General features: G+C 40.6%; 1 long non-coding RNA gene across 1 annotated transcript; it reads right to left on the bottom strand.

The window, feature by feature from the left end:
* Positions 1-1,543: 1,543 nt before the first annotated feature.
* LOC141490655 (uncharacterized) lies at positions 1,544-8,184 on the bottom strand. The gene is made up of 3 exons (XR_012469299.1): positions 7,926-8,184; positions 6,223-6,316; positions 1,544-4,462 (listed from the first exon to the last, which is right to left on the bottom strand). It is a non-coding gene; the product is annotated as an uncharacterized LOC141490655 (long non-coding RNA).
* Between the last annotated feature and the right edge of the window lie 6,525 nt (positions 8,185-14,709).

Below are 14,709 nucleotides of genomic sequence, written 5' to 3'. Positions count from 1 at the left end.
CTAGAGTGAGAATTGAAACCCTAGACCAGGTCTTCTGACTTGAGCCTATGAGTTTCCTGCACCATGATGTCTCAGAAAGTTTACAATCCAAGAGAAGTTGCACATCCAATTCTATAGTCTTGAAGTTTATGATCTGAGTGCTTTTTGATCCTCTTTCTTGGACTCATTGGCTGAAATGTTTTTTACCTTTTGCCAGGTGTTGTGTTACTGGACAGAATTAGGCAGAACAGGAAGATGAGGTAACCATGGCGCTGACAGCCCAATGGGCAGAGGGATGGGGATGATATGAACCATATCCTGTCCCCACCTCTTCTTTGTGAGGCCTTTATCTCTTGAAACATGTTGCCATATAGTTTGGAATATTCACTATGGGAGCATCTGTTAACATTTTCCTCTCAAATTTTTGTAGATTGATGCTGCATCCAGTAGATTGTGAAAGACTGATCATAATGAAGAATTCTTAAAATTCATCTGTAAAATGTATATTATATCAATAAGTATTTTTGAGTGACTGTCATATACTCAGCACATATTCCCAAAAGGAAAGGAAAGGATTATTTTGTACAGGACTTGTACCAAGGATGCTTTCAGGTAGCCTGCAGAGAAAGAACAGCCATTCCAATACTTTCATTCAAGTCCCCAAACCAGTTATTTTATCCACTTTTGCACTGCTCCCATAGAATATTATATATAAAAGAATAATATAATGGTATCAACTTGTCCAGGATAGTTGCAATCTAAACTCAATTTTAAAAGATGCTAATGGTGGTGATGATCTTAACAATACTGATTATAACTTTTAAATTTGCAAAGCAACCAAAGATATCTCATTTGAGCTTCACTATAGCCCTATGAGATAAATATTAAATGTAGCATTAGCCTCCATTTTTCATATGCGGAAACTGAGCCTTAAGGAGGCAAAATACCTTCTCCTTTGTCATACATTCATAGAAGCAGCATCTGAACCTGTCTACCTTGTTCCAAGTACATCTGGGAACTTTAGAGTTCTTTTTTTTTTAGGTTTTTTGTTTTGCAAGGCAATGGGGTTAAGTGGCTTGCCCAAGGCCACACAGCTAGGTCATTATTTAGTGTCTGAGGTCGGATTTGAACTCAGGTCCTCCTGATTCCAGGGTCGGTACTCTATCCACTACACCATCTAGCCGCCCCTTTTAAAGTCCTTCTAATCTCACAGTTCCATCCTAGTTAAAAAAAAAAAATTCTTGAGAAGAGGACCCAGGGGTGGCTAGGTAGTGCAGTGGATAGAGCACCAGCCCTGAAATCAGGAGGACCTGATTTCAAATCCGACCTCAGACACTTAATAATGACCTAGCTGTGTGGCCTTGGGCAAGCCACTTAACCCCATTTGCCTTGCAAAAAAAAATATTTTGTTATTCTTTTTAGGTTTTTGCAAGGCAAATGGGGTTAAGTGGCTTGCCCAAGGCTGCGCAGCTAGGTGATTATTGTCTGAGACCAGATTTGAACCCAGGTACTCCTGACTCCAGGGCGGTGCTCTATCCACTGTGCCACCTAGCTACCCCTAAAATTTAAAAAAAAATAAAAAAAGAAGAGGACCCGTTGTTCACATTAACAACCACCTTGTGAGTTGATCAACCTTGTTGGAAGCAGCATCTCTCAGCAGTTCGGAAAGCTAAGACAACCCTGGGAGGCCTTTATAAACAATACTATCCACATCCAGAGAAGAAAAACAAAACAAAACAAAATTATAGAATCTAAATGAACCTACCTTCACTTTTTAAAAATTTCTATTATGTTTCTCCTTCCTATCTCGTTATTTTCTTTCTTTTCCCTTAGTCCTAATTCCTTATACAGAAAATGACTAATCTGTAAACTTGTTAAAAACAAAGGTATATGTATAATGTTCACCAGACTATTTGTCACTGAGGGGAGGGAAGGAAGGTGGAAGGAAATTATTCAATTTATAAATATACATATGTATGTGGATAAGTGTTGAAAAACTTTCATAATATGTAATTGGAAAAACAAAACATCAGTTGGGGGAAAAAAAAAGGAAGAGGACCACTGTTCTTCTGGATTCCAAAGCATTATTTACAAACCCAGAAATAACTTCAAGTGAACACTAAAGCCACTGGTCTCTGGAGAGAGATTCTAGACAAATGATTCCAGCTTAACCAAGGGGGGCATCCAATTCTTTGTTCTCTTGGCTCCTCAAACAGGAAAAACACCTTTTGTATGAATTCAGGAATAGGGCACCATTCTAGCTCTTGACCTACAAAATAATCCACAGGAAATCGATTTCAAAGTGTATAATGAATGTTATCTCAACAAAGGGTCCTCAGGACCTTTTCTGATAATTATTTGCAAACACTAGAAGCAATGCCTCCTCCAAGTCATCATCACATGGAGAAAATGTTTGTAGAACCCACAGCCAAGTCCCCCAAAGGAGCTATAATGTGGCGATAGAAGGTATCTTTGTTTGGGAGTATAACTCCAGATCTCCACTACTGTTGCCAAGGTGAGGGCTGAGAAAGGAAAATATGGTTCCATAGGCAGTTTTCAAGATCTGGTAGAATTCAGAACACCTTTCATTTCCTCCTTTCCACAAATATTTCCCAAACAGTCACTGCATAAGATTCAATTACAGAAGGCATTGTCTTGGACACTGTAGAAGATACAAAGATAGAGCAAAAGAAGGTTTTGTCCCCTAGAAGCTTATGGTCTCATAGAGCATAAGACTAGATGAATAGGTGGACAAAAACATGGAATACTTTTCACAGAGTTTCTAGAAGAGAGATCATTTGCATCATTTTCAGCTTAGAATTCTCTTCCTGAAGGAGGAAGAATTTGAATTGTCATGGAGTTGGGTTTGAATGGATGGAGATGAGGAAGACAGCAATAAAAGGCAATAGGGACAGTGTGAAAAAAAAAATGAAGGCAAGAAAACATGGCAGCAAGGTAGCGTCCGAGTACATGGGGCACTGCGTGAAGACAGGGATCTGTTGTTCAGTTGCATCTGACTCTTCATGACTCCATTTGGAGTTTTCTTGGCAAAGATCCTGGGCTGGTTTGCCATTTTCTTATCCAGATCCTGAGGAAACTGAAGCAAACAGGGATAAATGACTTGTCCAGGGTCCTGCAGTTAATACGTGTATGAAGACAAATTTGATCTCAGGTTTTCCTGTGCTCTATCACTGCCCATAGGAGTTCAAATCCAACTAGTGACATTTAGTAGTATGACCCTGGGTTAGTCCCTATAAGCATTGGATTCCTTCTCTTTAAAGAAAGATTAAAAAGAAATAGAACCTAAGTTGTTGGGAAGATTTTTTTATATTTTACATACATACGTACACACCCATGTAATATTTTGCATGTCTTAGAGTGCTGTATAAATGGAAGCTATTATTAGCTATATGTTATGTTCTGCTCATTCATATTATTAATTTCTTCCCTGAATTTTAATTGTGTGCCTTCCCCTTTTAGGTTGCACTTTCCTTGAGAACAAAGACCGTCTTTATTTTTTCTGTTTAACGTCCTGATTGTGGGTTGATAGGCAGGTCATTCAGTAATGAGCTATGGATAATTTGCTGATCTACATCACCATATAAAATTTATATAACACTAACACCAATGAAATCATATTTTCTCCCCTCAGTATTTTTTTCTTTATCCATTCCAGATGCTGTGCTGGCATTCAGGTCAGAATTTATTAATGCAATGCCAATTCTGGAAGAAAATACAAAACAAGTTTTGGTCACAAATGGAAGACATTAATCATTCAATAATCATTTTATTCATTGCCTATTGGCAGGGACTGTGCTAGACTTTGGGAAGGCAAATGCAGGAATTTTGTTGATTGCCTCTTGATGCCGATGCTTTCCCTTTGTTGACTATTTCCAGTTTCTCCTGTCTGTAGCTTGTTTGCATAATTGTTTGTGTGTTGTCTTCCATGTTGGATGGAGAGCCCATAAGAGCAGGGTCTGTCTTGGGCTTTTTTTTTGTTTCCCCAACAGAGTAGACCAGTGTCTGGATTTGATTTCATAAAAGTAGAACCATCTTTGTCCTCTAAGAGTTAACTTTCTAAAAGGAAAGATAAGCCTAAGAATGCTTTATCCAAGAGTAGGTGGCCAATAGACCTTTGGTGGATGAACAAATGCCATGGTTCTCTAATAGCTAGTCCTAGAAATAGACTCCATGAGGCTAAACTGGAAAGGGCAAGACAAAGGAGATGAGGCTAGCAAAAGGCTCCTGGTTAATTCGGTGTTTTTATTTTAAAATATATCAGCTATGGCTCTGCACTCACATGTGCTTGCTAGTATATCTACATGAATGTATACATGTGTGTGAGAGTATTATTCCTCCAGATTCCAGTTAAAGACGGCAAACCTCTCCAGATGCCCATGTGGTTCCAGGTTGTTATAGTAACAATTGTTCTCTGGTGGCTGCGCTGAAGTGGTTTGTCCCCACTTGGCTGAGCTTCACTGCTCTAAAGGCCAAGGAAGAAAAGAGAGACTTGAAATCCAAGAGGGAAGGGAAAAAATAAGCCCCAGCAGGCGAGTCAGCTGGAGGGGCCCCATCGCAGAGACCACGTGAGACCCAATGGGCCCAACAAATGTCAGTCATGAGAAACTAAGATGGCCAAGCTGGGAAAACCTTTCCAGCCCCCCAAAAGGAAAGGAAGGTGAGCTCTCCCAGGAGATGAGCCTCCCTCCCTCAGCTTTCATTTCTGCAATCCTTGGGGCACTACATACTCAGGAAGATGGGGGAACAGAGGGTTAGTGTGTGGACAGGCAGGTTCCAGATGCCTCTGCCTCTCCAAACCTGCCAGAGCCAGGGACCACTTCCCTGGCGGGCACATTCTCTCTGACTTCCTGGAAAGCCCTGGCATCGTACCCATGGATGAAGCTGTCTGGCAGGAGGAAATTTTGTAAAGTGGGGATAAATTGGTGCCCAAGAAAAATAACAAATCAGAAAACAGATGCTGAGCTAAGGCACACTCCTGCAAGCAAAAGAGTCATCTATGATGTAGCAACTTGAACAGAACTGATCCCATCCTCATGATTTTTTTTATTTGGTTTTTAGCAAGGTGGTGGGGTTACTTGACTTGTCCAAGGTCACACAACTAGGCAATTATTAAGTGACTGAGGTTGGATTTGAACTCAGATCCCCCTGACTCCAGGGTCGGTGCTCTATCCACTGTGCCACCTGGCTGCCACCATTCTCATGATTTAAAAAAAATTAAGTTGAACTATAAAAGGTTACTCATTCCTTAGAATCACACTGGCTCCATTAACAGGATGTCTTTATCAACAGAAGCATTTTAACTTCCTCTCTTCCTCCTCAGACAACCTTCCTCTCCAATAGAACACCTCCATTCCTCGGACTTCTAGCCCAGTTCCAACCTTGGATGCTCTTTTTATTTCTTGCGTTTAAAACCAAAGAACAAGGGGCGGCTAGATGACACAGTAGATAAAGCACCGGCCCTGGAGTCAGGAGTCAGGAGTAGCTGGATTCAAATCCGGTCTCAGACACTTAATAAAGGCCATTTGCCTTGCAAAACCAAAACAAAACCAAAGAACGGGGGAAGGGGCAGATAGACCTGAGAGGCCAACACCCTCATTTTACATATGGAGAAAATAAGGTAGAGAGTTAAAATGATTAGCCCTGGGTTTCACAACTAGGAAGGTTCTGAGGCAGGAACTGATCTCTGATCTTTCTGCCTCAAGGGTCTATCATTCTACTCTCAAGGTTCCTACCACTAGCAAGTCTCTGAATTAGGATTTGAACCCATGTCTTCCTGCTTCCACACCCAGAACTCTCTTGCCTACATTGGGTTGTCTCCTAAAATTATGTCACAATATCATCAGTCACAAAACCCTATGAAGTTTACAGAGCACTATATATATATATATATATATATATATATATATATATATATATATAATCTTATATGAACTTCATACCAACACCATGAGATAAGTATTATTATTGCCACTTTACATATGAGAAAATTAAGACTGAGAAAGGTGGCCCTGATACTTTTCTGTCTCTCTGCTTTCCTTTTCTTTGTCAGCCACTCAATTCAGTCAATCAAACTAAAAATCAAGACACATTAACAACTCATTGGATTTGGGGGTGTAGTAAAGCTGCCCAAGTACCATTTCATGGGCTCATCGGGACATGAATACAATTTGTCCAATCCCCTCACTTCATAAGGTAGGAAACCAGATAAATAAAGTTACTTACCCACAAAGACATAAATAGTAAATAAAACTGGGATTTAATCATTCGTTTAGCAAACATGTTAAGCTTCTACTGCTTGCCACAATCATGCTAGGTGCTAGAGAAAGAAAAAAATGAAACAATTTTTACTATTAAAGAATTTACATTCTATCCAATGAGATGATGCAGATCTATAGAAGTAAATCAAAATAAAGACAAGGTTGTTAGGAGGGAACCAACAGCTGATGGGAATCCAATCCAGCTCCTCTGATTCTAAAAAGTCTTCTTTCCAATCATCCAACCATGAATCACCTGCATTTGCCCATGGTTGCCAGTACCAGTGGGTGCTGAGGTGTGATTCAAACCTAGGTATTCCTGACTCCAAGTCAATCACTTTATCCTCTCCTCAGGAACTCTCAAAGAGTGGTCCCTAAGATCCTTTGGGGGAAAGATGTAGCCTGTGAAATCAAAATCATTCTCATAATACTAAGAAGCTTTCATTTATGATATAGTAAATATTAATGGATATAATCCATATAATCAAAAGCTCTTTAGGGTTTTTTTTGGTTTTTTAGGTTTTTGCAAGGCAAATGGGGTTAAGTGACTTGCCCAAGGTCACACAGCTAGGTAATTATTAAATGTCTGAGACCAGATTTGAACCCAGGTACTCCTGACTCCAAGGCCGGTGCTTTATCCACTACACCACCTAGCCGCCCTCAAAAGCTCTTTAGAAGGAGAATTCTTAATCATTTCTAAGAATGTGAAAGGGTCAAATCAAAAATCAAAAAGTTTGAGACTGCCACTGTTCTATAGCACTGACTCTGCAAAGAAATCAAAGAACTGGAAATCCAACTTGGAAGTTCCAAACTTTATGATCATTAATATTTATTGTTCAATTGTTTCAGTCATGTCCAATTCTTCAGGACCCCATTTGAGATTTTCCTGGCAAAGATGCTGGAGTGGTTTGCCATTTCCTCCTACTACTCATTTTATAGATGAGGAAACTGAGGCAAACAGGGTAAAGTGACTTGCCCAAGTGAGCGTGAGGCCAGATTTGAACTCAGGAAGATGAGTTTTCCTGACTCCAAGTCCAATATTATATGCACGGTGCCACCTAGCTGCTCCTCATTGATATTAACAGACATTAATTGAATATTTACTATATTCCAGACATCACCTTAATTTTCCTAAATGTTTTGAAGATCCAGCTCACTTGTTTCCCTCCCTGTCAAAAGGAAACACATCCAGTTTCTTTGTCCAACCTAGAGGGATAATAGAAGCTTTGACCCTTGCAGAAAACAAAATAATAAAGGATTCCATTTGTAGTCACGGCTTAGTGAAGTTCTTTGCCTGGAGTCTTCTAAATCTCATCAAAAGAACTTTCCAGTAGGAAAGAATGGGAGAAAGAGAAAACTGTCATCCTGTATCCATGAAGCCAGTTACTCTAGGGTGGTAGCTGTTATGTAGGTAAGATAACAGGAGAGAAACAAAAGCAAAGAAAGGAACTAGTAGTCAAAAATACATACAAACATAGAAAAGAAGTCTGATGATCTAGAGATCTTAACCTATGGAGATCAATTTGACCTCAAGGATATAAAAGAATTAGCTAGCAGTCTATTTATGAAACTATTTACATCATCTCAGTTGATCCTCACAGCAATTCCATGCCATTATTATCCCCATTTTACAGATGAGGACACCAAAGTTGAGAAAGTTAAGTGACTTACCCAGGTTCACACAGTTAGCAAGACTCTGAGGCAGGTCTGATGTCAGATCTTCCTGAACCATTCAGCTGAAACTTTGTTGGATGAGACCTAGGGATGAAATATGGCTCTGGAAGGACATTCAAAAGAAACGGGATGGCAGAGGACTGTTGTATTTTAAAAGAAATCGAATAAAGAAATCCTGAATGCAGACTGGGAAAGCATGGTGGAGAGCATTTAGGTGAAGATCAGTGAAGGCAAAATTGCAGTAACTCCACTATCATTGGAGTAGTCTACAAATAACAGAACTGGGAGATTTCGATTTAGCAAACAGACCCCAAATCTGATGCAATGTTTTGTAGAACTCTTGCTGTCCAAAAACAGAGAAGCTAAAAACATCTCTACTCATTTGTCTTCATTCTTCAAAAGGAAGAGAGGAAGAAGCAGGGAGAAATTTTATTCTGCTCAGAATCTCATCAAGGAAGAGTTGTGGAGTCCCCTTGCCATTCTTGGCTGAGCCCAAGGGGCTTGTTGGGATAGAAATGTTAGGAACCCTGGTAGGAAGTAACTATTTTTTAATTTTTAATTTTTAAGCCCAGCCCTTAGAAGCATGTACAGTGTCCAAGTGAGTTCCCGAGTATGTGCAGCTATGAAGATCTAGTCTGCTAACCATGTAGTGAAGACAAGGTTAACTGAAACTGGAGTTAAGTTGAAATGGAACTAGTGTGCATGCATTCCAGGATCACGGCGTTTTCTCTTTCCTTACTGGTTGATCTGGGAGAAGATACACCATAAACTCACCTCTGGGTGAGTTTTTGTTCTTTGTGAAATGTCCATCTAGGTTGTGTTGTTGTGAGCTTTGAGAGGTTTGGAAACTGAGCCTCTAAAAGTCCAGAAATTGGAGTAGACAGCTGAGTCCAGTGAGGCTGTCCTGAATGACCTTCTTGACCCAACATAGCAGTGGAACTAAAGCAAACAAAGAGGAGTGATAATGCAATGTTTGGTAGTGAATTTGGTGGGGCAAAATGGTTGGCAGAAACCACTTTAAATTTTAAGTCAACTCTCCCCAAGAATCAACGTGGCATAAGGAAAAGTATACCCTCAGCTACTGAGGAAAATGGGTGAAATTTCTGTTCTTGCTACAGCACCTCAAAAAATATCCCTTTATAAAAGTAAAATGGTATTGATTCTATTGGTTAAACAATAGTGGTACTAAACATTGGTGATTAATAGTCCTTTATTTTTTTCAAGGCAATGGAGTTAATTGACTTGCCCAAGGCCACACAGCTAGGTAATTATTGTTTGAGGCCGGATTTGAACTCAGGTCCTCCTGACTCCAGGGCTGGTGCTTTATCCACTACACCAACTAGCTGCCCATTAATATTCCTTTTTAAATGTGAAATAATATTAAATTGGTTAAACAATGGTGGCACTAATTGGTTGGGGACAATTCAGCAGAATGGGGCCCCAACCCAGTGGCATTAGAGAAGACACTCCCCACATGTTTCACAACATCCTGTGAGTTAGGAAGAAGCTGTTTTTAGCTCTCCTATATGGACCAGGAAATTTATGAGACTGAGAAAAGTTGAGTAACTTCTTCAGATGGTACATTCAATAGCAAAACTTAGAACTTAAACCCAGCTCTTTTGTCTCCAAAGGTCATTGCTTTATTTATTCATTTTCCTAAAGAAAATCCATCCAAGGTTCCCCCACCAAGACAAAACCAACAAAAAGGAAACAAAAATTCATAAGAGATTTCACTGAAGAGGTGGGGGGCGTCCTTTGTCAAATACCCTTCAGTTACTGCATTAGTTCAGATAGCTTTCTCTAGTACTGGCTATCTTCTATGTATTACTAATTTCTTGCAATGGTTTCAAGATACATTTTTAATGCAAACCATTCTCCAAAGTGTGAGAACCTAGGTCTTCCCTGCCAGAGAAGTTATCTTCTCCTTGCAAATAACTTAGGTAAAAATTCAATTCACATTGTCATGTTTCATAAGAACCAGAGCAGAGGGGCAGCTAGGTGGCGCAGTGGATAAAGCACCGGCCCTGGAGTCAGGAGTACATGGAGTTCAAATCTGGCCTCAGACACTTAATAATTACCTAGCTGTGTGGCCTTGGGCAAGCCACTTAACCCCATGTGCCTTGCAAAAACAAAAAGAAGAAGAACAAGAGCACAATAGTTATTCACCATCAACAAGGAAATCTGTTTCAGTCACTTGTTTTCTGACTCTTGAAGATGTCTTCCTTCCAACTCCATTGCTCCTATTTTATAGTTCTGCAAGAACTAACCAAGAATTGTCTGAGCTGGTGCCATTTATCCTGAAGTAATTCAGGAGGTGCTACCTACCAATTTCCAAACTAAAGAGTGCTAATTCGATATGGCTGCAAAATGGTGATTGTCGTGTTCAAGAGGACAATGACGCTAAGTTTCTGAGGCTCACAGGCTATTGGATATAATGGATTAATATACAGGTTTTCTTATTTAAAAAGGCTGTTTTCTTTTTTTATTGTAGTATAGCACATTAAACTGATGAGAATGGTCAGGTCCAGAATTTTCTACCTTAAGAAAAGCTATCACAAGGTAACTCACCTGACTTCCTTAGTAGTGTGATACTCAGCAACCAACTCACTCATGAGTTCCCAGAAGAATTCTCCAGATTCCAAACACTGTGAACATGTCATAATTTTCTCCAAGATATAGTTGACAAGCCCTTTCTTTTAACTGGTCAACTAAAGGACATGGTTTAAAACAGAGGTATTAATAAAATAATGCCATTACCCTCATAAACTTTGAAATCACTTTCTCACAAATATACATTGAAGGTATCCTCAATGAAAAAATGGAGCTCCATCATCATATACATAGACATATGAAAGCACATATAGGGAGGCAGCTAGGCAGTACAGTGGAGAGAGCACCAGCCCTGGAGTCAGGAGGACCTGAGTTCAAATCCAGCCTCAGACAGTAATTACCTAGCTGGGTGACCTTGGGCAAGTCACTTAACCCCACTGCCTTGCAAAACTCAAAAAAAAAATTAAGAGTGTTCCTGAGCGCAGCCAGGATTACCACACTGGAGCAAAGGAGTTCCAACCTTCTGGGAAAAGCCCATGGGGCACCTGGGTCCCTGGGAGCCCCAGCTCCCAGCAGCCAAAGAACAATGACCTGCACCCCAGGGAGCATCAAGCACAACTTGAAAGATCAAGAGGGAGACCTCTGCCAAAGCAAGTATGAAGCCCAGGCCAGCATGGAACTCATGCATGGCCATGGCCCTCAGTTCAGCCCACATCCCAGAAAATGTAAGCAGGCCCATGAAGCCGCTCAGCAGGAGCCATGCAGCAGCTGTTTCCTGAGCACTCAGCCCATGGAAGGTAAGGGAGTAGGGGAAGACTGCAGAAATCTGTCCGCTGTCCCTGGGATGGGCCTCTAGGGCTTTGCCCATATTCAGACCCTGGTCACAGTCTGGGCCCCCCATAAAGCAGGGAGCCCCCCCCCCACAGCCCTGGGGCAGAGGGGAGTGCTTGTGGTCATTCACAGACCAGAGCACAGGCAAGAGAGCAGTCAGAGCCTCTCATAAGACCTTGAAGGAACTGAGGTCCTTGAGGGGGTATCCCAATAATACTCAAAAGCTCAGGAAGCACCCTAGAACCAGGCACAGGCTGGGGAAATGAGTAAACAGAACAAAAGGAACCTGAACATAGACAATTACTTTGGTTCCATGCAATACCAAACCACACAATCAGAAGATGAGAAAGTCCAAGCTTCTGCATCTAAAGACTCCAAGAAATATAGGAGTTGGGCTCAGGCTATGGTAGAGCTCAAATGAGAGAAATGCAGGAAAAACATGAAAACCAAGTCAATAACTTGGTCAAGGAAATCCAAAAAAATGTTGAAGAAAAAAAAATACTAAAAACCAGTTTAGGTCAAATGGAAAAAGCAGTCCAAAAAGTTAATGAAGAGAATACATTACAAAGCAGAGTTGGAAGGATGGAAAAGGAGATAAGAAAACTCTGAGGAAAACAAATCCTTCAAATGTAGAATGGAGCTAAAATAAGCTGATGATTTTGCAAGAAATCAAGAAACAGTAAAACAATACCAAAAGAATAAAAAACTAGAAGAAAATATGTTATATTTCATTGAAAAAAAACAACTGATCTGGACAACAGATCCAGGAGAAACAATTTAAAAATTATTGCGCCACGGGAAAATTGCCTTGATATCCTAGAATCAGAGGGCAAAATAGAAATTTAAAGAATCCACTGATCTTCTCCTGAAAGGAGATGGGAGAAAGGGGGCAGGGGGAGAGAAGTGGTAATGTGAATGATAGAGGAGAAGGTAGATCATAGGAGAGTATAGTCAGATATAACACATTTTCTTTTTACTTTTTGCAAGGTAGTGGGATTGGGTGGCCTGTCCAGGACCACAGGGCTGGGTGGTTACTAGAGGTCTGGGGTGGGATGTGGGCTTGGGGCCTCTTGGCCCCAGGACCGGTGCTCTGTCCACTGCGCCATTCAGCTGCCCCACAGCACATTTTTGAAGAAGGGCAGAGTGAAAGGAGAGAGAGGAAATATAATAAATGGGAATGCAGAGTAATAGATGGAGAGAATTACAAGCTGCAACAGCAACTATGGAAAAATATGGAAGTAACTTCTCTGAGGGACTTATGATAAAGAATGTGATCCACCCCAGAGACAGAGCTGATGGTATCAGAACACAGACTGAAGCACATTTTTTTTTCTCTTTCACCTTATTTCTCATGAAGTTTTTATTTTTGTGGGGGAGGGGAGATTATGTTTACTCTTCCAAGACTATTTTAGCAATGTGTAAATAAAAAAAAATTTATGAAAAAAAATTTTTAAAGAGTGTTCCTGCTGGTTCAGAGAGCTAGGACAACCCTGGAAGACCTGTTATGGAGAGCACCATCCACATCCAGATGGAAAACAAAACAAAAAACGAAAAAAATCACAGAAGCTGAATGAATATTATGTTCACTTTTTAAAATTTCTCTAATGTTTTTCCTTTCTATCCCATGGTTTTCTTTCTTTTCCCCTTAGTCTTGATTCCTCATACACAAGACAACTAATTTCTAAACATGTTAAACATAAATGTACATGTACAACATTCACTAGACTTTTCACCACTGTGGGGAAGGGAGAGTGGGAAAAAAGTGTTTAACTTATAAATATACAAGTGGATGAATGTTGAAAAATTTTCAGGGGATTTCCAGACAAGATGGCAGAGAGAAGCCAGGCCCTGTGTTAAGGTCTCCTGGTCTTCCCTCACAAACAATATGAAACAAACCTCTTAACAGAAATCCGATCGATAAAGCCCAGAAAGAGAAACTAGGTGAAGAACATCTACCTCAAGGTTTGTCCTCTGGGATCATGGGTGATCTGGGCACAGAGGGCAGACTCTGCTGGGAGCACAGGACAGGGTGAGAGCCTGAGAGCAGGACTAGCCTGATCTGCCTCGGGGGTGGGGGTCAACTAGGGAGCAGAGGTATTGGTGGCACTGATAGTCTGGAGCTTGCTGGCAAGGCTGGAGAGTAATTTCCAGGGTGGGAGAGTTGCAGACATTGATCCCTGGGCTGCTCTGGTCTGGAGGAACTCAAAGTCCATATCTGCCTTTCAGCTGAGGCCTCTTCCCAGAACAAACACAATTACAGCCCACCTCTGCTCCAGGTTAAGGCGTGAGCAGCAGACCTCCCTCAGCTGTGGATAGGGAGAGCAATTACCTTGCTCTAGGGCAAAGCCCACCATTGTTCAAAGATAAAAGTATTCAGCAGCTTCATCCACCCCTCCAGGCTAAGGGAGAGGGCCTCAAATCAAGGTTTCTAACACTCCAGAGAAAGCAACCAACGCACCCTACTGGCCCACTTGGAGTTATTAAATGCAATGAGTAAAGCCTCTAGGGATCCCAACACCAAACCTCTGCAAACCAGCCTCTCCCCAATACAAGGTCTTCTTAAATGAAGAAAGGCCAGTGGCAAGGAGGGTCTATAGAAAAATTCCTAGAAGAAAAAGATCCTAATTCAGAGAGACCTAGAACCTCTGAGGAGAATGTGCTGGTCTCCAGCACAGAAAGACTTCCTTGAATAAATCAGGAAGGAGTTTAAAAATCAATTGGAAAATTTGGGAGAGAAAATTAACACCTTGCAATAAGAGAACAAACCCTCAGAAAATACAATTGGACAAATACAAAATGAGAATAATTTTTTCAGATCTTCAATTGGGCAAATGCAAAAAGAAAATAATTCTCTCAAAATATCAGTTGGTCAAATGGAACACTTTTACAAAATAGAATTGACCAATTGGAAAAGGAATTGCAAAAGGTAAATGAAGAAAATTCTTCTCTAAAAAAATGGAGTCTGTAGAAACTAATGACTTCATGAGACAGCAAGAAACTTAAACAAAACCAAAAAAATAAAAAAAGAAGAAAATGTAAAATACCTCATTAGCAAAACCACTGAACTTGAGAACAGATAGAGAAGGGAAAACTTGAGAATTATTTGTCTTCCTAAAAACATTGAAGAGAAAAAAAGCCTGTACTTACTATGATAGGATTTATTGATGGAAAACTACCCTGATATGATGGAACCAGAGAGCAAAATAGTTACTGAAAGACTACATCAATCCTCTCTGGGAAGAGATCCCCCTAAAATGAAAACACCGAGGAATGTTGTGGCCAAATTCCAGAACTATCAGATAAAAGAGAAAATCCTGCAAGCAGCCAGAAAGAAACAATTTAAATACCAAGGAGTCACAGTAAGGATTACACAGGGCCTGGCTACATCAACATTAAGGGA

This window comes from Macrotis lagotis, chromosome 6 (genome assembly GCF_037893015.1).
Source record: "Macrotis lagotis isolate mMagLag1 chromosome 6, bilby.v1.9.chrom.fasta, whole genome shotgun sequence".
NCBI lineage: Eukaryota > Metazoa > Chordata > Mammalia > Peramelemorphia > Peramelidae > Macrotis > Macrotis lagotis.
Note: the sequence above shows the minus strand (reverse complement) of the source record. Positions and strands in the feature narration are given on the sequence as shown.